This window comes from Lithobates pipiens, unplaced genomic scaffold, assembly GCF_037356315.1.
Source record: "Lithobates pipiens isolate NorthernLeopardFrog02 unplaced genomic scaffold, aLitPip1_a1.2 Scaffold_8, whole genome shotgun sequence".
NCBI classification, from domain to species: domain Eukaryota; kingdom Metazoa; phylum Chordata; class Amphibia; order Anura; family Ranidae; genus Lithobates; species Lithobates pipiens.
In genome coordinates, this window is record NW_027507903.1 from 608,296,583 (window position 1) to 608,318,561 (window position 21,979).

The 21,979-nt window shown below is 42.8% G+C and overlaps 1 non-coding gene across 1 annotated transcript; it reads right to left on the reverse strand.

Moving 5' to 3' along the window:
* Window positions 1-21,025: 21,025 nt before the first annotated feature.
* On the reverse strand, window positions 21,026-21,099 carry TRNAT-AGU (transfer RNA threonine (anticodon AGU)). Its single transcript has one exon. It is a non-coding gene; the product is annotated as a tRNA-Thr (tRNA).
* Window positions 21,100-21,979: the final 880 nt, after the last annotated feature.

Genomic DNA, 21,979 nt, shown 5'->3' on the forward strand with positions numbered 1-21,979 from the left:
CGGTTAACAGATTTTTTTTTTCCGAAAATTCGACAATCCGAAAAATAGAATAAAAATCTGAAAATAAGAATGAAAATCCGAAAAAAATTCAAAAGAGCGAAAATTCGAAAATAAGAACGAAAATTTGAAAACCTGAAAATCCGAAATAATAACTAGCTAACATAATAATAATAATAATAACTAAAATTAGAGAAAATCTTGCGAGCTACCACTTGTAAATAAAACTATACGGACAGCTGCTGGCAATAACCACGTTCCCATATACACGTGTGTGTGTAGTGCATAGGTGTCTTAGCCCTTGTACACACGGTCAGAAATTCAGACGGAAAATATCCGATCGGATCGCGTTGTCAGATAATCCGACCGTGTGTGGGCTCCATTGGAATTTTTCCGTCGGAATGTCCGACCAACAAAGTTTGAGAGCTGGATATAAAATTTTCCGACAACATGATCCGATCCGACTTTGTCCGATTGTTTGTAGAGAATTCCGATCGGACAAAGTGCCACGCATGCTCAGATCAAATTAGGAGACCTATTGGCTACTAGCCTGAACGTAGTCCCGTCGTAACATACAAACGTCATCACGTTCCGAACGATCGGATTTTCCGACAACTTTGTTCGACCGTGTGTATGCAACACCAGTTTCGGACAAAATCCGTTGGAAAAAATCAGAGGGATTTTGTTGTCGGAATGTCCGACCAATATAATACTATAGTGCAGTGATGGTGAACCTTGGCACCCCAGATGCTTTGAAACTACATTTCCCATGATGCTCCAGTACACTGCAGAGTGCATTAATATCATGGGAAATGTAGTTCCAAAACATCTGGGCTGCCAAGGTTAGCCATCACTGCTATAGTGTATAGATTACTCACATGCAAAATCACATAAATGAATTCATTTCTGTAATTTTATACGGTATTTACCTTTATTGGGTTAGCATATGTGCTATATACATGTGTAATATTCAGGAATTTTTATTAGGTATGTCATTAAATTGATATTTGATTAGCATAATATACTTGTTACCATTCATGAATTCTTTAGACCAGGGATCACCAAACTACGGCCTTCCAGCTGTTGCGGAACTACATGTCCCATGAGGCACTGTAGAACTCTGACATTCACAGCCATGACTAGGCATGATGGGAATTGTAGCTCCTGAACAACTGGGGGGTCATAGTTTGAAGACCGCTGCTTTAGACTAATTTGTTTAGCTTATGTTGGTTTTTATAGCTGGGATGAGGTAGTAGGTCCGATCCACAGCATCGTCTTGAGATCAATTGCTAATATAGCATTGTGGCATATCTTTAGATATATACATTGTATATATGAGACTACGGCAACATGGAATCGTTACTAGGCCCATGTAGCAAGTCGGGGGGGGGGGGGGGCGTAAGGTGTCTAGCTGTGGACATCAGCACTGCTATCTGATTACATTAAAGGGGTTGTAAACCCTTGTGTTTTTTTTCACCTTAATGCATCCTATGAATTAAGGTGAAAAAACACTTGGCAGTCACCCGGCACCCCCCCCCCCCCATTTCACTTACCTGAGCCCCTTCCTCTCTTCGGTGGGGACGTGCTGTGCCTCTCCCCATGGGGTCCCGGCTCTTGATTGGATAGATTGATAGCAGCACAGCCATTGTCTCCTGCTGCTGTCAATCAAATCTAATGACTGGGGGGGCGGGACCGAGTCCGGCATTCGTGTCTGTGGACGCAAATGCTGGACTCGGGAGCGCGTCCGCAAGGTAACCCACTCGGGAGAGCGCTTCTCCTAGGGGGTTATCTAATGCGGGGAGGGCCTGCGATAGCTGACCCCAGAAGAAGATGTTCGGGGGCCACTCGATGCAAAATGAGCTGCACAGTGGAGGTAAGTATGATATGTTTGTTATTTTTAACCACTTAACAACCGGCCCATAGCCGAATGACGGCTACAGGGCGGTTGTTTAACTCTGGGAGGCCGTCATATGACGTCCTCCCGGAATTCCGCTCTCGTGCGCCCCCTGGGGCACGCACTCGAGAGCATCCGTGAGCGCCGGGTCCACAGGACCCGGCGCATCACGGATCACGGTAAACGGCCGCTCATCGCGGCCATTTACCACATGATCGCTCCGTCAAATGACGGAGTGATCACTTGTAAACAAACCGACGTCATGTTATGACGCCGGTTCCTCCCTCCCCTCTCTGTACCGATCGGTACAGCGGAGGGGGAAGAGATCGGTGTCAGCAGCGATGTGGGCTGCATCTGCAGTGCCCACATCGCTGCTCACCGAAATTTAACCCCTCAATTCACTGCCAATACTCTGTAATACCCCCCAATACTCTACAGTACCAGCAAATACTCTGCAATACCCGCAAATACTCTGCAATACCCACAAATACTCTGCAATACCCCCCAATACTCTGCAATACCCCCCAATACTCTGCAATATCCGCAAATACTCTGCAATACCCACAAATACTCTGCAACACCCACAAATACTCTGCAATACCCGCAAATACTCTGCAACACCAGTCAATACTCTGCAACACCCGCAATCACTCTGCAATACCCACAAATACTCTGCAGCACCCGAAAATACTCTGCAACACCCCCCAATACTCTGCAACACCTGCCAATACTCTGCAACACCCGCCAATACTCTGCAATACCCACTAATACTCTGCAATACCCTCCAATACTCTGCACTACCCTCCAATACTCTGCAGTACAATTCCAGCCAATACTCTGCAATACCCTGCCATAAATTGTCATACCCGGAGATACCCAGCCATACTCAGAGATACCCAGCCATACTCGGAGATACCCTGCAATACCCAGCCATAGTCGGTGATACCCAGCCATAGACACCCCCCCCCCGCCGCCCTCCGGTGCTTCTACCGGCTCGCCAATACGATCAAAGCCAGAATCTTTTTTTATTTTTTATTTCAGGCTTCCCAGCTTAGAGGTGAGATGCGGGGTCTTATTGACCCCATATCTCACTGTAAAGAGGACCTGTCATGCCATATTCCTATTACAAGGGATGTTTAAATTCCTTGTAATAGGAATAAAAGTGATCAAAAAAATTTTTGGGGGGGAAAAAAAAATTCAAACTAAAATAAATAAAGTAAAATGAACAATAAAAATTTTTTTTTTTTTTAAAGCGCCCCTGTCCCCATGTGCTCGCATGCAGAAGCGAACGCATACGTAAGTCCCGCCCACATATGAAAACGGCGTTCAAACCACACATGTGAGGTATCGCTGCGAACGTTAGAGCGAGAGCAATAATTCTAGACCTCCTCTGTAACTCAAAACATATAACCAGTAAAAAAAATTTAAAGCGTCGCCTATGGGGATTTTTAAGTAGCGACGTTTGGCGCCATTCCACGAGCGTGTGCAATTTTGAAGAGTGACAAGTTAGGTATCGATTTACTCAGCGTAACTTCATCTTTCACATTATGCAAAAATTGGGCTAACTTTACTGTGTTATTTTTTTTAAGCACAAAACTGTTTTAAAAAAAAAAAAAAAAAGCATTCGAAAAATTGCTGTGCAAATACCGTGCAAGATAAAAAGTTGCAACGACCACCATTGTATTCTCCAGGGTGTTTGCTAAAAAAACATATATAATGTTTTGGGGTTCTATGTAATTTTCTAGCAAATAAATGATGATTTTTACATGTAGGAGAGAAATGTCAGAATTGTCCTGGGTGCTCCAGAACGCCTGATGGCGCTCCCTGCATGTTGGGCCTCTGTATGTGGCCACGCTGTGTAAAAGTCTCACACATGTGGTATCACCGTTCTCGGGAGTAATAGCAGAATGTGTTTTGGGGTGTAATTTGTGGTATGCATATGTTGTGTGTGAGAAATAAACTGATAATATGACAATTTTGTGAAAAAAAAAAGTAAAAAAAATCTTGAATTTGCAAAGAATTGTGGAAAAAATGACAACTTCAAAAAACTCATCATGCCTCTTACTAAATACCTTGGAATGTCTTCTTTCCAAAAAGGGGTCATTTGGGGGGTATTTGTACTTTTCTGGCATGTTAGGGTCTCAAGACTTGAAATAGGCCGTCAGTACTTCAGGTTTGATCAATTTTCAGATATTGGCACCATAGCTTGTGGACTCTATAACTTTCACAAAGACCAAATAATATCCACCAATTTGTACTTATTTTTACCAAAGATATGTAGTAGTATAAATTTTGGCCAAAATTTATGAAGAAAAAATTACTAATCTGCTAAATTTTATAACAGAAACTAAGAAAAATTCATTTTTTTTACAGAATTTTCGGTCTTTTTTCTTTTATAGCACAAAAAATAAAAAACCGAGTGGTGATTAAATACCACCAAAAGAAAGCTCCATTTGTGTGAAAAAAAGGACAAAAATTTCATATAGGTCCAGTGTTGCATGACTGAGTAATTGTCATTCAAAATGTGAGAGCACCAAAAGCTGAAAATTGGTCTGGTTATTAAGGGTGTTTAAGTGCCCAGTGGTCAAGTGGTTAAAAAAACGATCCTTTACAAACACTTTAAGCCTATGGGCAATAGAATGTCCTCAGGCCACAAGAAAATGTCCACCAGCTATTTAGTTAATAGACTAACCATCTAATCAACATCCCCCTGAGGAAGATATGTCATATCTCTGTATCGACACGCGTTGGGGGGGGGGGGACAGCTTGCCTCAGAGCGGAGGAACCTACAACCTCAGTACAATTTGAGCGTTTATGCTTCTGATAGACTGGTGCACTGAAGCACCAGGTCCAGGTGAGTACCCCGCATTGGGGCTTTTCTGTTCAATACATTTGTGGTTTAAAAACAATATCACACAATCTAGCCTTCTTTCTTACTATATGTGTATGAGGAGACAGCGCTAGAACCCAGAGTGCGTTCACATGCGTGGTTTGACCGAAATTAAATGTGAGGTTACAAGTTCAGAGCGGCTATTACCTATGGGGGGGGGGGATCACCAGAGTCTGGATACTTCAACATGCTTGGATCACCTTAACAAAGGATCTATTTTATGTTTGATAAGGACTTTATGATATTTATGTTACACTGACCCATGAGACATATGGTCAGTGTATCATATTTTTTTTACACTATAGCACTTTACTTTCACAATTTGTCACTTTATATTATTCATGATTCACTATAATGAATTTAAGTTTTAATCCTGTCAATTTATATTTATTATTTATGTGATTTTGCATGTGAGTAATCTATGCATTATAGTATTATATTGCACTATTGACACTTTATTCATCCACTTCTGTATAAACGGCGTTTATATCATTTAAATATCACGGCAATCCTTTTAGACATTTAATAATAATAACTATTAAATTCTAGGTATTGTAATTTCCTTTCAAATTTGGCTGTTAGTGAACATAACGAATATGAATTTATCTGACGTTACCAATTACCCGAAATAACAAATTTTGCATCTAAACGAATGGAAAGTAACAAATAACAATAATAAATGATAATAATATGAAGTGGAAATTTATAGATAGGCAAATCCTACCCTCATATTGATTAATGGTTCCAAATTAATAATAACTACTGCAGTAGGGAACAGACACAAAAGATATGCTCCGCATCTTTTTAAATAACTGATCTGCTTTATTTTGACGCAATTGAAGGTTTTTATACACATGATTACGTAGGTATCACATTAATATTACAAGTGTAGTACTTTTATGGTAACAAGGGGCGTAACATAGGCAGGCTAATTCTAAAAATAAAAAAGTTTTATTATTATTATTATTTATTATTATTAATTTCTTACGTTACATTTATTTAGATGCAGCATTCGTTATTTTGGATAATTTGAAACTTTGGATAAATTTGTATTTGTTACTTTCATAAACAGGCAAATTTGAAAGGAAATTATAATACCTATAATTTAATAGTTATGAATAGTTATTATTATTAGTTAGTTGTTATTTGGGATTTGGATGATGGTTTTGGATGTCCCATGTATATTTTTGCTAATAGGTGTCCCTTGCTCCCATCTCAAAAAAGTTGGGAGGTATGTCCCCCTCTGATGAGATGCTTTCTCACCCACCACAAAGTGCCCAGAACCACTTTAGTACTGTGCTATAGCCAAACGAGGGTTACAAAATAGTACTATAGTTCTGGGAGAGCATCCATAGACAACCTCCCAGAACCCCACCCGCTGGGCTGCGCTTTGAACATACAGTAGCTGATCACAAATCAGAGTAATGGGCCAATCAAAGCAGCCCTTTACCATGTGATCAGCTGTGTCGAATCACAGCAGATCACATATAAACAGACTTGCTGGTTATCAGCAGTCCTTTCCTCTCTCGCTGTGTCTGTGAGAGGAAAGGCGTGCAGATAACCGGAAAAGATGTCAGCACATTTTTTACACTGATTACCAGTGCAGCTTCATCATCAGTGCCCATCAGTGCTGCCTCATCAATGCAGCCTCACCCGTGCCACCTATCAGTGCTCTTCAGTGCCACCTCATCAATGCAGCCTTGTCAGTGCTGCTTCATCAATGCAGCCTCATCAGTACCCATCAGTGCAGCCTATCAGTGCACATCATTGAATTAGAAAAAAATACTTATTTGTGTTGCACCCTGGTGTTTAGGCAGGGTTGCTAAATAAGTTTAGTTTGCCAGGCAGTAGTTTCCCTGATTAATTGTTGGTAGATCCACTGATTCCTCTCTGGTTCTGGACTTGCTGCACCTTCTCTCTTCTGTTGCTAGGCGGCGTTATGCTGGTGACATTAGATAGACAAGGGCTTAGCAAGGTCAGGTCATGAATGGATATCAAAAATGGAACAAGTTCCCCCACAAGCGGGGTTTTTAGGCAGCAAAAACACTAATAGTATGACAGAGTATCGTAAAAAAGTATTTTAATATATTAATTACCATAAAGAAACAACCACATGGAACAAAGGTAAAAACATGAGCTCCACCTGAACAATTGAAAAGCTCCAAACAAAAAAATAATATAACATAAGAGCTATACACAAAGTACAATAATAATGATGGATGTGCAAAAACAGACACAACTATTACTAACACTGTACAATATAACAACAGTGGAGATATAGTCCTAACGCGTTTCAACCCACTCAAGGGGTCTTCTTCAGAGAAAAGGTCTGTTACAAAACAAAAATGAAATAAATAAATATATCAAAATATTAATTGTTTATATTGGGAATACCTGATATTTTAGTATAATTTACCCAATAGTGCACGTCCAGTTAGATAAAATGAAGTACTTTCAGTGGAGTATCCCCTCCGGATGAATGCCTCAATTTCCTTTCGCCTATCAAGAATGTCACCAGATCCAAAAGTGTCGCCAAGTGCCAAAAGGAAAGAGAATAGGGGTCGAACGTCGTGGCTTGTGAGAGGTCACACGCATATCTCATCCCCCATAAACATGGGGAGTGGGTGCGGACATTGGTAGTCCCGACAGTATAGCAGGTCGCACCTGTGATAGAATTCCATATATATATATATATATATATATATATATATATATATATATATATATATATATATATATATATATATCGAGTTAGGGACATATCATTTGAACATAGTCATTAGGTGTGTGTGGGGCATGAAACTATTGTCATACCTCAGATCTATATATATATAGAAAATAACCACACCTAGGTGTTTAGATATGTCTGTATATTAATTTAAAGGGAAGAAAAAAGGAGGAAGGAGAGGAAGAAGAAAAACTCACGGACTCAGGTTCTTAGTTGGTGTCAGGAAAAAAAAAAGGACACACAAAACCCACACTGTGCACATAAAAAAGGGAAAAAAAAGTGAAAAACATAAGAACAAATAGGAAGGAAAACAGAAAAAAAAAAAAAAGGAAAAATGGATGTTAAAATATGTGTAATTTCTTTTATTGTGAAGTGTGTATGAACTGTGTGCGAAAATGTGTGAGTGATATGGTGCGTGTTGTGTGTAGGGACAAGGAAATTGTGTGTGTGTGTGTGTTGGGGTAAAAACTGTGAACAAGATACAAGTGATGTGAGGAACATAATAATAAGGGTGCATGAATAAAATCAAATGTGTGTGGATGAGCTGGTGCAAACTGATGTATGTGTGAAGGAAAAAAAAAAAACACCACACAGCAACGAAAACCATAATGAACATGTACGCCTAGCAAGATAAATGAAAACGTAAAAGGTCAAAGGCTGCTGCCTGTATTACCTGAATAGATGATATTAATAAGAGGGTTCCCCTATACGAAAAGGGGAGACTGTGAACAGGGACCTAGCCCGGGATAGGTAGTGGACGCAGTCACTGACTCTAAAGCCACCCAATCTATAAATTAATAAATAAATAAATAAATAAATAACTTAAAGTGTTATTATACCAAATGGTAATAGATAGTACATAAGTATAAAAAAAGTAGATAGGCGCAAGTAGGGGGAAGTTAACCACACATACCGCCCGAGAGTTGAAAAGTTCCTAGATCCTTCCTCATGTAGAGATAGGCAGTGAATGAGCCTTTCCTATTTAGGGGAACATTTATACTGAACCCAGGAGTCCCTCACAGGTGTCCTCCACAAGCCTAACGGCCGATAACCGCCCAGTTCCGTATGGCCACCTGAATAGGTGGACCACGTGTGGCCACCCTGGCGTCCCGGAAGGCCGCAAGCGGCCCCGAACTGACATCACTTCTGTCGCAACTGTGTGACGTCAATACGTCGTGCGCACCCGCTATGTCGCGGGTGCACATGAGGCATGAGTCCGGAAGTGTCCAAGGATGCCGCCGGCAAGGGAGTGAATGTTCCCCGTGAATGGGCGGTAAAGGACCCGCCCATATCATAAGAGGAAACACAGGGAGGGGCTCATATTGCTAAACAGAACCCCTCCTACCCTTGCCGGGAAGTCACGGTAGGACGCCCCTTTCCTCCAAGGCAAGTGGCGACGGGATCATGATAGTGAGGAAATGGCATCCCCCTAGAGGGGAAAGGGGGCATGTGGTACCGTGACCACGGCCCACCGTATCGGTCCACGCCCCCCCAAAAGCCCAGAAAAAGGTTGAATGGGACAAGGAGTGTAGGAGTGAGGGAAAGAAGAGGAACAGGAAGAAGAAGGGAGAAAAAAAAAAAGGAAGAAAGGGGAGAGGGCATTGGGGGGAGGGGGCACAAGCGGTGCGCCTAGACACAATACCACATAATACCACATTGACACGAATTTACTTAACCGATCCTATCGTGTTATTTTATATTGATCACATTAATTCACATATATATATATATCATACATATTATTAGCATACAAATGTATGCATTACATAGAGCATGACCACAATGAACATGTAACAGCAAGGTGACTAATATTCATAAAACATTAGCCATACGGGGTGCACTATCTAGAACCCAAATGTAGTAACAATGGCTAAAGTGTTTCCAATAATTTAATTTAAAGGGGCATGACCGGGAGGTTTGGCTAGGGGAGCATTTGAAAATGAGGGGATAAACAAACAGCAAAATGGGGGCAGGCTCAACCTGTGGTCTCTACTGTGTCCTTCCAGAGGTAAACCCCTTTAGGAAAGGAGGAAAGGAGACCGACTCATTGAGTCCTGGAAAAGAGGTGGCATTCAGTTTGTGTATCCACCTCTGTTCGTGTTGGAGTAAGGTCTTATTCCAGTCACCTCCCCGTTCAGGAATATGTACTCGATCCAGGGCGGTGAATGTGATCTTGGGCGAATGTCCCTCGAGACTTGTTTTACAAACATTTCAATATTTGAATTAAGACTTAAGGGTGGAAATTTACCAGAAGGTTTTTTGAAATTAGAAGAAGAAATGCATGTGGATTTGTTTACATTATCCAATAGCACCTCCAAATTAATCTGATCTATCAGGTCTAAGGTGTTATTTTCTTCATACAGGAGTGTTGGATCCCGCAGAGCCTTGAATTCTCTCATACTGAATCTGGACCAATCGGTGGCATGAATGTCATTGGTATTTCTTGCATGCAGGCTCTTTAGCAGGAGCCTGCGTGCAAAAAGTTGTATATCTGTAATTACCCTAAAGGCATCAAAGTTCTCCTGTGGACAAAATGTTAGGCCGCGTGCCAGGACCTTAGTTTCGGCTGGGGACAAGGAATAGGACGAAAAGGTTGATCACACTGAAGGATTCACTTGAATCCGTGTGACATATGTGTCTAAATTCCCCATTCCCCTGTTCGATCGGGGTGAGGGGAGTCCCTGCCTCTGGTTTAAAGAGTTTTGACAGGTTTCCAATAGAGGGACTACACTTTCCTTATCTGTATCCATAGATGTACCCTTCCCAGGGGTGGCACTGGCCATCTCATCAAAGTGCCTATTCGAAGACTCCTCCGATATGATCGTGCCATGTGGATCTAACTGCAAATCCCTATGAGTATCTGGTCTCTCTGCTATATCGTTGTCAATAATACGTTTCTTAATATTGCCCTCTGGGGAGTCCTTGTTGGTACGGTTTCTTTTATACTTCCCCCGCGGTTTCTGCGCCTGGGTAGATTTTTACATTGGAGTTAGGCATGGTCTTAGATTTGACTATATTTCTAATGGTGGAGTACTGTTTCCCATTGATGTTTTTCTGGGATTGTGTATTAGTATTCCATTTATATGCATGCCCTTCTCAGAAGGCAAATTTATCCCTCCAGTATTTTGACTCCGTTTTGCGCAAAATACTCTTATTGTGGATTGATAGATCATCATGGAGTTTAGTCCGAGATTCCACAAATAGAGTATGTAGCGCAAAAGGTTGTAGGGCCGTTTCTAAAGTAAGAATTTCCTTATCTAGGAGTGCAATTTGCCTATTGTATTCCTTAGTCAGGATAACCATCATTTGTTGAGCGCAAGAATTCAAGTTTGCCTCCCATTCCATTTTGCATCATTGCTAATCGATTCTAAGTTGGGAAAGATTTGGACCCGAAGGCCCAAAGGATTGATCTTTTCCTTGCTGTACCTATCAAATGATTTTATGTGCCAGAATAGTGCTGATTTCTTCTCAAGTACTCTCATCAATTTGGAAGTCAGAGTAGTAATTTCTGTGTCTATTCGGTCACCCTTCTCAAACTCAGTTTCATAACCTAGCATCAAAGCATCCCAGTCATTACCCTGAAACATGTTCATTGTAAGTATATTGCATAAAAATATACAAAGAAGTCACAATTTCTATGTAAGACTTTCCTAGGCCGAGCTCATGTTTAAACCCTCCTGTGTTCAGAAACGGGGGAAAAAAGGAAAAAGGGAAAGAAAAGAAGAGGGGTGTTTATCCACCCAGTAATATTTCACACTAAAAAAGAACACACTGCCCCAAAGGGGCTTGGAGGGTGCTGCTCACCCCAAATAGATATCAAAAATGGAACAAGTTCATGAATGGATGGGGTGTCTCAGCCAATTGGTGGGGGTTTCTTTAGTCCTTTGGCCTGCTGGGAGAGCCTATTTATTTAGGTGGAGTCAGGTAATCGGGTTCTGTGCCACCTGGATGGCTGTCTGGGTGGACGCGTGTTATGCTGCCCCAGGCTTCTAGGCCAGAAGCCTGAGGCCTATCCTAGGGACATCTGGCTGCTAGGCTGTATGAGGCCTATCCAGATGCAGGAGAAGCAGCTTAGGATTGGGACTGCAGGATTGGAGTCCAACCGAGAGTAAAGGTTCTGCTGGATGGGGAACCAGTTGTGGTCGGAGGTAGAGGGGAATCTGTCGCCACTAAGGGACCATCCACCTTGTTCCTGGAGACCACTGTAAGTAAGCTGGAGCCAGTACCAGAGCAGTCTTCTCACCAACTGGTGATGTTGAAGAAGTCGGAAAACTTCTAAAAGTTCCAAGCCAGGGACCCAGCGGGACAGCAGAGGTGATGCTTGAAGCGCATCAGTGAATGCCAAGCCAGGGATCTAGTGGGTCAGCAGGGGTGACACTTGAAGAAAATCTGTGAGTGCCAAGTCAGGGACCCAGCAGGGAAGTGGGGGTGAGGCTTGAGGAAGATACTGAGTAGTGAAAGAGCTCAGGGGATCCAGTGGCAATCGGCTCTAAGAGTCTAATGCGACACCAGAAACCCTACAGTGAGCGACTATAGCATGAAAGGAGAACTATTCTGTGTTACCAATAGTTAAGTACCATTATCGTTAGTGACTGTTACAAGATTTGTTGCCATAGGAGACATTGGTCCTACCTATACAGAAGTGGTGTCTGGCTGGAAACCTTTCACTGTATAACTGTCCACCTATAAAAGTCTCAGAGTCTGCCAATTATCATTGCATCTACTTAAGGGTCTGGCCCTAACCCTCTCTTCCACAGTCCTTGTTCAAGAGACAATAAATGTCTTTGCATTCAAAAAGTGTCTGGCGCCCATCACTTCAGCTTATATTACACCCACCATGCCTTGTGACCCATTCTACCAAGAAGGATGTCAGCTCTCCCTGACTTTAGAGGTCCGGGACCTCATTACATTGAAAAAAAAATAATTAAGAGAAACTAAGAAAAACTTTTTTTGTCAAAGTTTTCAGTCTTTTTTGTTTGTTTAGGAAAAAATTAAAAACCCTGTTGAGAATAAATACCACCAAAAGAAAGCTCTATCTGTCTCAAAAAATAATAAAAATGTCATATGGGTACAGTGTTGCACGACCGTGCAGTTGTCATTCAAAGTGCAATAGCGACAGAACTAAAAGCTGAAAATTGGCCTGGGCAGGAAGTTGAAAGTGCCCGGTATTGAAGTGGTTAAAGAAACACATTAAATGCCAGGCGCCATTCATGTCTTTCTTTTCAAAGGCACCCCATGGTCTGTGGTACAAAGTCTTATTTACATAGTAGGTGAGGTTGAAAAAAGACACAAGTCCAACCTATGTGTGTGATTATATGTCAGTATTACATTGTATATCCTTGTATGTTGCGGTCGTTCAGGTGCTTATCTAATAGTTTCTTGAAACTATCAATGCCCCCCTGCTGAGACCACCGCCTGTGGAAGGGAATTCCACATCCTTGCCGCTCTTACAGTAAAGAACCCTCTACATAGTTTAAGGTTAAACCTCTTTTCTTCTAATTTTATTGAGTGGCCACGTGTCTTGTTAACCACTTACAGACCGGACCATTTTGCTGGTCAAAGACCAGACCACTTTTTGCGATTCGACACTGCGTCGCTTTAACTGACAATTGCGCGGTCGTGCGACGTGGCTCCCAAACAAAATTGACGTCCTTTTTTTCCCACAAATAGAGCTTTCTTTTGGTGGTATTTGATCACCCCTGCGGTTTTTATTTTTTGTGCTATAAACAAAAATAGAGCGACAATTTTGAAAAAAACGCATTATTTTTTAATTTTTGTTATAATAAATATCCCCCAAAAATATATATAAAAAATTTTTTTCCCTCAATTTAGGCCGATACGTATTCTTCTACATATTTTTGGTAAAAAAAATCGCAAATAAGCGATTATTGATTGGTTTGCGCAAAAGTTATAGCGTTTACAAAATAGGGATAGTTTTATAGCATTTTTATTAATAATTTTTTTATTATTTTTTTTTTTACTAGTAATGGCGGCGATCAGCGATTTTTATTGTGACTGCGACATTGTGGGGGACACATCGGACATTTTTGACACATTTTTGGGACCATTGTCATTTATACAGTAATCACTGCTATATAAATGCAGTGATTCCTGTGTAAATGACACTGGCAGTGAAGGGGTTAACCAGTGGGTGGCAGTGTAGGGGTTAAGTGTTCCTAGGGGTGTGTTACTAACTGTGGGGGGGTTGGGCTTTCATTTAGTGAACACTGATCTCTGCTCCAATCACATGGAGCAGAGATCAGCGTCACTAGTTGCTAGGCAGAATGGAGAAATGCTGTTTACACAGCATTTCCTCCATTCAGCCGTCCCGTGAGACGATCGCGGGGATGCCCACGGCGATCGAGTCCGCGGGTCCCGCGACTGGACTCACGGGGGTCCCGATCAGCACGGGGGTCCCCCCCCCCCCCGCCGCTGACAATGTCAGATCTTTGTGACTGTTGGTGAGACTCTTTGATGACACATTCATCCAGACCACCTTGCAAGTGGCTAGAGGTAGGCCAGGAACAGACTTCACGGTGCCCTTGTCTCTAATCAACTTGTGGACAGTCTTTGGCTTAGACAAGTCTGGCTTAACCTCATGTAACCCCAATTAATACCAAGAGTATCCCAATTATAAGGGAATGGAGCTGTCAAAATTGACCCATACAAAAGGACTTCTAAGAAGGCAGAAGGAAAAACAGGACATGGAGCTTCCACCACAGTCTACTATTTGATCAAAGTCCTTGTCAGAGAACTCACCGTGTGAATGTCCGTCCCCGTATAGCAGCAACTTATTTTCGTTCCAAGGGCCATGCGCTGTGTCCCCGTCAGAGGCGAACGAGTTCCGGAATGAACGGACGCACGCACACGCCAATACGAACACGTGGACGCACTCGCGCGCCAAAACCGAACATGTGTATGCACGCACGCACGCACGCACGACCACGTCCACCAATCCTGGCACGTGTCACCATATATAAACAGGGTCCTGACCTGATACCAGTGCTGGATCGTCTTCAGCTCGTTCCTGAGATACCTGACTGCAGTTGTACCCGTTACCTTGTTCCTGATTACCCGGCTTGCTTGACTACTCTTCTGGATCACCCCTGCTTACTACTTCCTGGATTTATTATACTGACCTCGGCTTGGACTCTCTACTTCCGCTTGCTTCCTGACTTTGTACCTCGCTGCCAGACCTCTGCCTGTCCTTGACTACGAACCTGCCTTCCGTTCCTGTGCCTCGTTGCCAGCCAGTTGCCAACTTTGCCTGTTCCTGACGTGCAGTGTTTCCAAATACCTGCTTGGCTTCCGCTGAACACCTCCGGTGACCAGTCTACACTTCTTCCTCCATGAGGGTCCCGTGTCTTTATTCCTCTATCTTCAATCTGCAGGCACCTGCACCCTTTCGCTGCCTCAGCACTCCCTGTCCTCACTTCCAGGGGTGTTGAGACCGGAACCGCGCAAGAGGCCACCCCCAGCATTCGGACTCCGCTGTAAGGTACGTGGCAGTCCTGCTGATGCAGTTGCGGGCAAAGAACACCCTCAGCTGGGTAACGATGACGGATACACCCTTACCACCTTTGAGAAGCTCCTTGATCATGCGGCCATATTTGGTCAGTATTGTCACACTAATCCCACCAGTTTCTTAACATGGTTGTTGGCAAATAAATTAATGGAATTGGGTGACAACACTGGTTGCTAAAAAGGTTGGCACCTGCTGCTTCCTTAGCACCAATTGACAGCAAGAAAGCCGTTGTGTATAGTAGCTATATTTCTACCACTACTATGCATGCCGTTACCACCCGAGAGAAAGAGAGCGTGCTCTTGTGATGTCAGAGGGGACCATCAATAGATGGAGGGTCTTCTGAAGCATCATAATAACATTCTAGCAATGTTACAGGATGTGAGAACACCAACTATGGGAGTTTTTCATGAAGACGAAAAATGGCCTACATCTAAAGCAAGTACATCATTCAATAATTATCAACACATTAGTTTTTATCTGCTGGTTCCCTAGAACTATATAGCCAGTTTTTCTTCTGCAAACTAACCATTCAAGAAAATGCAGGCACTGCTGAGATTTGAACTCAGGATCTCCTGTTTACTAGACAGGCGCTTTAACCAACTAAGCCACAGCGCCTTGCACTGGTGACTGCTTGCTTACACTGTTTACGTAATCTAGTATTTGTGTCTCTATTTATTGTTTTTGAAAATATATGTGCATATAACTTGCAAGATTTCATCTCACAATGCCCTTCATTATCAATGTCATTTATTGGTATCACCACCAGCACTAAATGGCTAAATCGCATTGTGAGGATCACAAGCATCATTGGTTGCTGGGGCACTGACAGCCACCTGCGTCCTAGAAACCAAAGGTGCAATGAGGGCCAACAACCTATATCCTAACAATCAATGACATCATTGGTTGTTAGGGTGTCAGTGGCAGCACAGTCACTGGTTAACACGCAGATAAAAATTTATGGCACCTGAAAAATGACATGGGTTCCTCCCAAAATGTATACCAGACCCTTAATCTAAATTGAGGACTGCTTTGGATTTGGGGGGACCAAACAAAAAAAGTGAGGGGCCACCTAAAACCTATATTAAATGCCACAAGGCCCATGCCATCAACATGGTGAGGAAACCCTGCCAGGAACCCCCCTGGCAAAGCACCTTGTCCTCATGTTGATGATGTCGAAAGACTTCCTCACAACCCTGGCCCGATTGGTGGAAGAGAAATACAGACGGGAAACCCTTTTGATAAATACCTACAGTATCTCACAAAAGTGAGTACACCCCTCACATGTTTGTAGATATTTTATGCTATCTTTTCATGTGACAACACTGAAGAAATGACACTTTGCTACAATGTAAAGTAGTGAGTGTACAGCTTGTATAACAGTGTAAATTTGATGTCCCCTCAAAAAAACTCAACACACAGCCATTGATGTCTAAACCGCTGGCAACAAAAGTGAGTACACCCCTAAGTGAAAATGTCCAAATTGGGCCCAATTAATCATTGTCCCTCCCCCGGTGTCATGTGACTCGTTAGTGTTACAAGGTCTCAGGTGTGAATGGGGAGCAGGTGTGTTAAATTTGGTGTTATCGCTCTCACTCTCTCATACTGGTCACTGGAAGTTCAACATGGCACCTCATGGCAAAGAACTCTCTGAGGATCTGAAAAAATAATTTTTGCTCTACATAAAGATGGTGAAGGCTATAAGAAGATTGCCAAGACCCTGAAACTGAGCTGCAGCATGTTGGCCCAGTTCAAGCGTGTGTGGCGGCACCCAGGTGACGAGTACAAAGACAAGTGTGTCTTGCCTACAGTCAAGCATGGTGATGGGAGTGTCATGGTCTGGGGCTGCATGAGTGCTTCCGGCAGTGCAGAGCTACAGTTCATTGAGGGAACCATGAATGCCAACATGTACTGTGACATACTGAAGCAGAGCATGATCCCTTCCCTTCAGAGACTGGGCTGCAGGCCATTATTCTAACTAGATAACGACCCCAAACACACCTCCAAGATGACCAATGCCTCACTAAAGAAGCTGAAGGTAAAGGTGATGGACTGGCCAAGCATGTCTCCAGATCTAAATCCTATTGATCATCTGTGGCTCATCCTCAAATGGAAGGTGGAGGAGCGCAAGGTCTCCAACATCCACCAGCTCTGTGATGTCATCATGGAGAAGTGGAAGAGGACTTCAGTGGCAACCTGTGAAGAGGGCATGGGCAAATGAAAAAGTAGTAAATAAACACACAACCAACTTGACAAAATCCTTTAAAAAAAAAAATTAAAAATAATAAAACATGTCCCATGGTGTAAATGTGGATTTGGACTACTCAGAATTCACCATGATATTTCTCAAAGGATGCTGACACCACCACCCTGCAATACAGAAACTGAGTGGGGAGGTATTTATTTTAACTTTTTCCGTTTTTTATTTTTTGTTTTTTTTTACAGAAGTTTAACATAGGGGATGGGGCACTTAAAGAGGAAGTAAACCCTCATGAGTTTACTTCCTCTTTTTTTCCCTGCAAAGGTAAAGCATAATGGACTACTATGCATCGCATAGTAGCCCATTATGTGTCACTTACCTGACACAGGAGCCAGCGAAGTCGCCGCTGTCCCCTGTAGTCCGCCGCATCCATCTTGCTTGTGGCGTCTCGCAGCTCCACCGAATGACAGCGGCGAAGCCGCGATGGCGTCACTCCCGCGCATGCGCACGGGAGTGGCGTCTCGCAGCTCCGCCGCTGTCATTCGGCAAAGCCGCGATGACGTCACTCCCGCGCATGCGCGCGGGAGTCGACAAATGCGGCAGCTCCATTCTTGGAACTGCCGCGTTTAGTGCGCCTGCGCGCCGCTGTCTACGGCGCATGCGCCGTAGACAGCGGTGCCCGTTTTCGGGCAAATATCTCCTAAACCATATAGGTTTAGGAGATATTTCTTGGACCTACAGGTAAGCCTTAATCTAGGCTTACCTGTAGGTCAAAGTCGTTTGTAAGGGTTTACTTCCTCTTTAACAATTAAGGGGACCTTGCAAGGAGCCTACTGATGGGCCTCAATTTTTTTTTTAAAGGCCTTTCACCAGCCATGAAGTGGGACCTGAGGTAAATATTGCTGGAGTAAATAACTAGAGTAAATTAATATGAGGCCCTGCCTCTCCTATTGACTAGACAGGTGCTTCCACCTATTACACCATGGCATCCTACACAGGCAGGGGTATCATTGTTTTCCTCTGTCTAAGTAATCTAGTACATACAGTATGTATCTACATATTTTTAACCACTTAAAGACCAGGCTCATTTTGAGATTTTGGTGTTTACAAGTTTAAAACTTTTTTTTTTTTGCTAGAAAATTACTTAGAACCCCCAAACATTATATATTGTTTTTTTCTAACACCCTGGAGAATAAAATGGCGGTCATTGCAATACTTTTTTTCACACCGTACTTGCGCAGCGGTCTTACAAGCGCACTATTTTTGGAAAAAATTCACTTTTTTGAATAAAAAAATAAGACAACAGTAAAATTAGCAAAATTTTTTTATATTGTGAAAGATAATGTTACGCCGAGTAAATTGATGCCCAACATGTCACGCTTCAAAATTGTGCCCGCTCGTGGAATGGCGTCAAGCTTTTACCTTCAAAAATGTCCATAGGCGACGTTTAAAAACGTCTACAGGTTGCATTTTTTGAGTTACACAGGAGGTCTAGGGCTAGAATTATTGCTCCTACTCTACCAATTCCGGTGATATGTCACATTTGTGGTTTGATCACCATTTTAATATGCGGTCGCTTCTGCATGCGAGCTCATCTGGACGGGCGTTTAAAAAAAATAAACAATTCTTTTTTATTTTACTTGATTTTATTTATTTTTACAAAAAACTAATTTGGGTCACTTTTATTCCTATTACAAGGAATGTAAACATCTCTTGTAATAAAAAAAAAAGCATGGCAGGTCCTCTTAAATATGAGATCTGGGGTCAAAAAGTCCTCAGATCTCATATTTTGACTAAAATGCAATAAAAAAATAAAATTGTATTTAGAAAAAATGTGCCTTTAAGAGGTATGGGCAGAGACAGGACAGGAGACAGGACCCGATCACCTGTTCTTGTGTTACGGAGGTGAGCATTAACTACTTGCTTACCGGGCACCTAACCCCCCCCCCCCCCCCCCCCCTCCTGCCAGACCAATTTTCAGCTTTTAGCGCTGTCACTCTTTGAATGACAATTGCGCAGTTACTAAAAAATAAAAACCGTAGAGACGATCAAATACCACCAAAAGAAAGCTCTATTTGTGGGAAGAAAATGATAAAAATTTAGTTTGTGTACAGTGTTGTATAACTTCGTAATTGTCATTCAAAGTGCGACAGCGCTGAAAGCTGAAAATTGTCCTGGGCAGGAAGGGGCGAAAGTGCCTGGTATTGAAGTGGTTAAAAAAAATAAAAATACAAAACCATTTTATATTTTGTTAATACATTTTGCAAACAAGTAATTTTTCTCCTCCATTGATTTACGCTGATGAGGCTACATTGATGGGCACCGATAGGCTGCACTGATGGGCACTAATAGGCGGCACTGGAGGGCACTGATGGGTGGCACTGATGGGCGGCACTGAAGGGCATTGATAGGTGGCACTGAAGGACACTAATAGCTGGCACTGATGTGCACTGATGGGTGGCAGTGATGGGCACTGATAGGTAACACTGATAGGCAGCATTGCTAGGTGGCACTGATTGGCACCACTGGTGGACAGGGCTGCCAACCGCCAGTAAATTTACTGACAGTTTGTAAAAAATCAGTGATTGTTTTACAACTGCCAGTAAATATCAGGGGCTAATAATGTCAGCCAGTGTTGACTTTTTAAATCAAGCAAATGACTTTGTTCTAGGTATTGTCAGTGTTTCCATAATATGTTTATACTGTTCAAATATTCACTGTTTTAGTTTTCAATATGAGTTCTGTAATTTCTCAGGCTGCCAGTAAAAAATGTGCCCCGCCAGTAAATTTTCCATGTTTTGTCAGTAAAAAATGCTTGCGGGAGGTTGGCAACCCTGCTGGTGGGCATTGATAGGTGGCACTGATGTATTGTGGGCACTGATTGGTGGGCACTGATTGCTGGCATTGGCAGATGGTACTGGCGGACGGCTTTTTTTCTTCTCACCCTACAGTTTGAGAAGAAAAAAAAAAAAAACGATTACCAAGCTTTTGTTTAGATCACGCGATCAGCTGTCATTGGCTGACAGCTGATCACATGGTAAGGGGCCGGGATCAGCCACTTACTCGGATCGGTGGTCAACCGCGGCTCATGGACTCGGGGGATCACAGCACGCGCCGCACGACCCCTTCAGGGGGGGTGTGGCCAGCTTTGAAAGGGGAGGACATCAATAGAATGCCTCCCGGTGTCTTGTCTAATAACGTCCTCCATTGGATAGTGTCCGCTGTGTACTGCGCATGCGCAGTACACAGCAACACAGATTCCGAAAATTGCCGAGGATGAACGGCGCCTGCGCCGTGAGTCCAGGTTCTATCCCCACTATCCAAGTGGACATAGAGTTGGAATAAAAAAGAGCCGAGCGCAGCGAGGCCGAGCGAAGCTCGCCCGCGAGGGGCCCTTTAATACTCACAACCCTATGTCCGCTTGGATGGTGGGGCTACCACCTCCACTCACGGCGCAGGCGCCGTTCAGCTTCGGATTTTCCGAAGCTTTATCTGCTCCGTACTGCGCATGCGCAGTACGGGGCGGACACTTTATGATGGCCGGACACTATACGGCAGAACACTGGCAAAGCAGATCCGCGCTGTAGCCGTCATTTGCATCTGAACAGTTTAATGGCTGGAGCATCGGTTGAAGCATTATGGACAGGAAAGGAAAACGCCGGCTATGGCACTTTCTCTGGCAGGCTTCTAGAAGAGTGAAAATAGCAGCACAGTTTTGTTTCATCTTGTGGCCCCTATAACTGTACTATAGGCACTTTTTAATGCAACGGTGAATTAACCCTTTAAGAAAAGGCAGGCACTGCTGAGATTCGAACTCAGGATCTCCTGTTTACTAGACAGGCGCTTTAACCAACTAAGCCACAGCGCCCTGCAATGGTGTAATGGTCATTGCTTTTCTCTTTATACTATATTTATACTATACATTAAAAAAAAATTATGTATATACTATATTAATCACTTCACTTACAGACCGCCCGTCGCAGTTTTACGTCACTACTTTGAAGAGGAATATCTTTGTTTTGGTAGAAGCTAGCTGCCATAACCCCAGTATCTTCTTCTTCAGCGGGCGGTCCGCTTCAAGATAAAAGTGGTCTCTGCAGCGGATTCGCCGCAAGATCACTTTTATTGGCGTTGGGAGAGGGCCCCTCCCTCCCACCTCACTCCGGTGCCCTCCGCCACTTACCAGAGCCGTCAGTAGCGGCGGAAGTGGTCGGATCCTTCTCCTGGCTTGGTATGGAGATGAGTGAGGGGAAGATGGCCCCCACCCATAGACATGTGCACTGACAAAAAATTTGTTCATTTTCGTTTTCATTTCATTCGTTTTTTTGATTTTTTCAGAAAATCGAAAATTCTGAAATTCGGAAATGGGAAAATTCGGAATTAAAAAATTTCTGGAATTTTACACATTTCGTTTTTTCGGATTTCCGAATTTCCAAATTTCAAATTTTCGGATTTCTGAATTTCTAATTTTCGGATTTCCGAATTTCGAATTTTCGGATTTCCGAATTTTTGGATTTACAAATTTTCGAATTTTCAAATTGTCCAAATTTACGAATTTTGGATTTTCGGATTTACGAATTTACGAATATCTGGATTTACGAATTTCTAGATTTACGAATTTACGAATTTTCAATTTTCCGAATTTCCAAATTTCGCATTTTCGGAGTTCCAAATTTTCGGATTTTTGGAACTCCAAAAATTCGGGAATTTAAAGATTTGAAAGTCCAAAAATGTTTAAATCTGAAAAA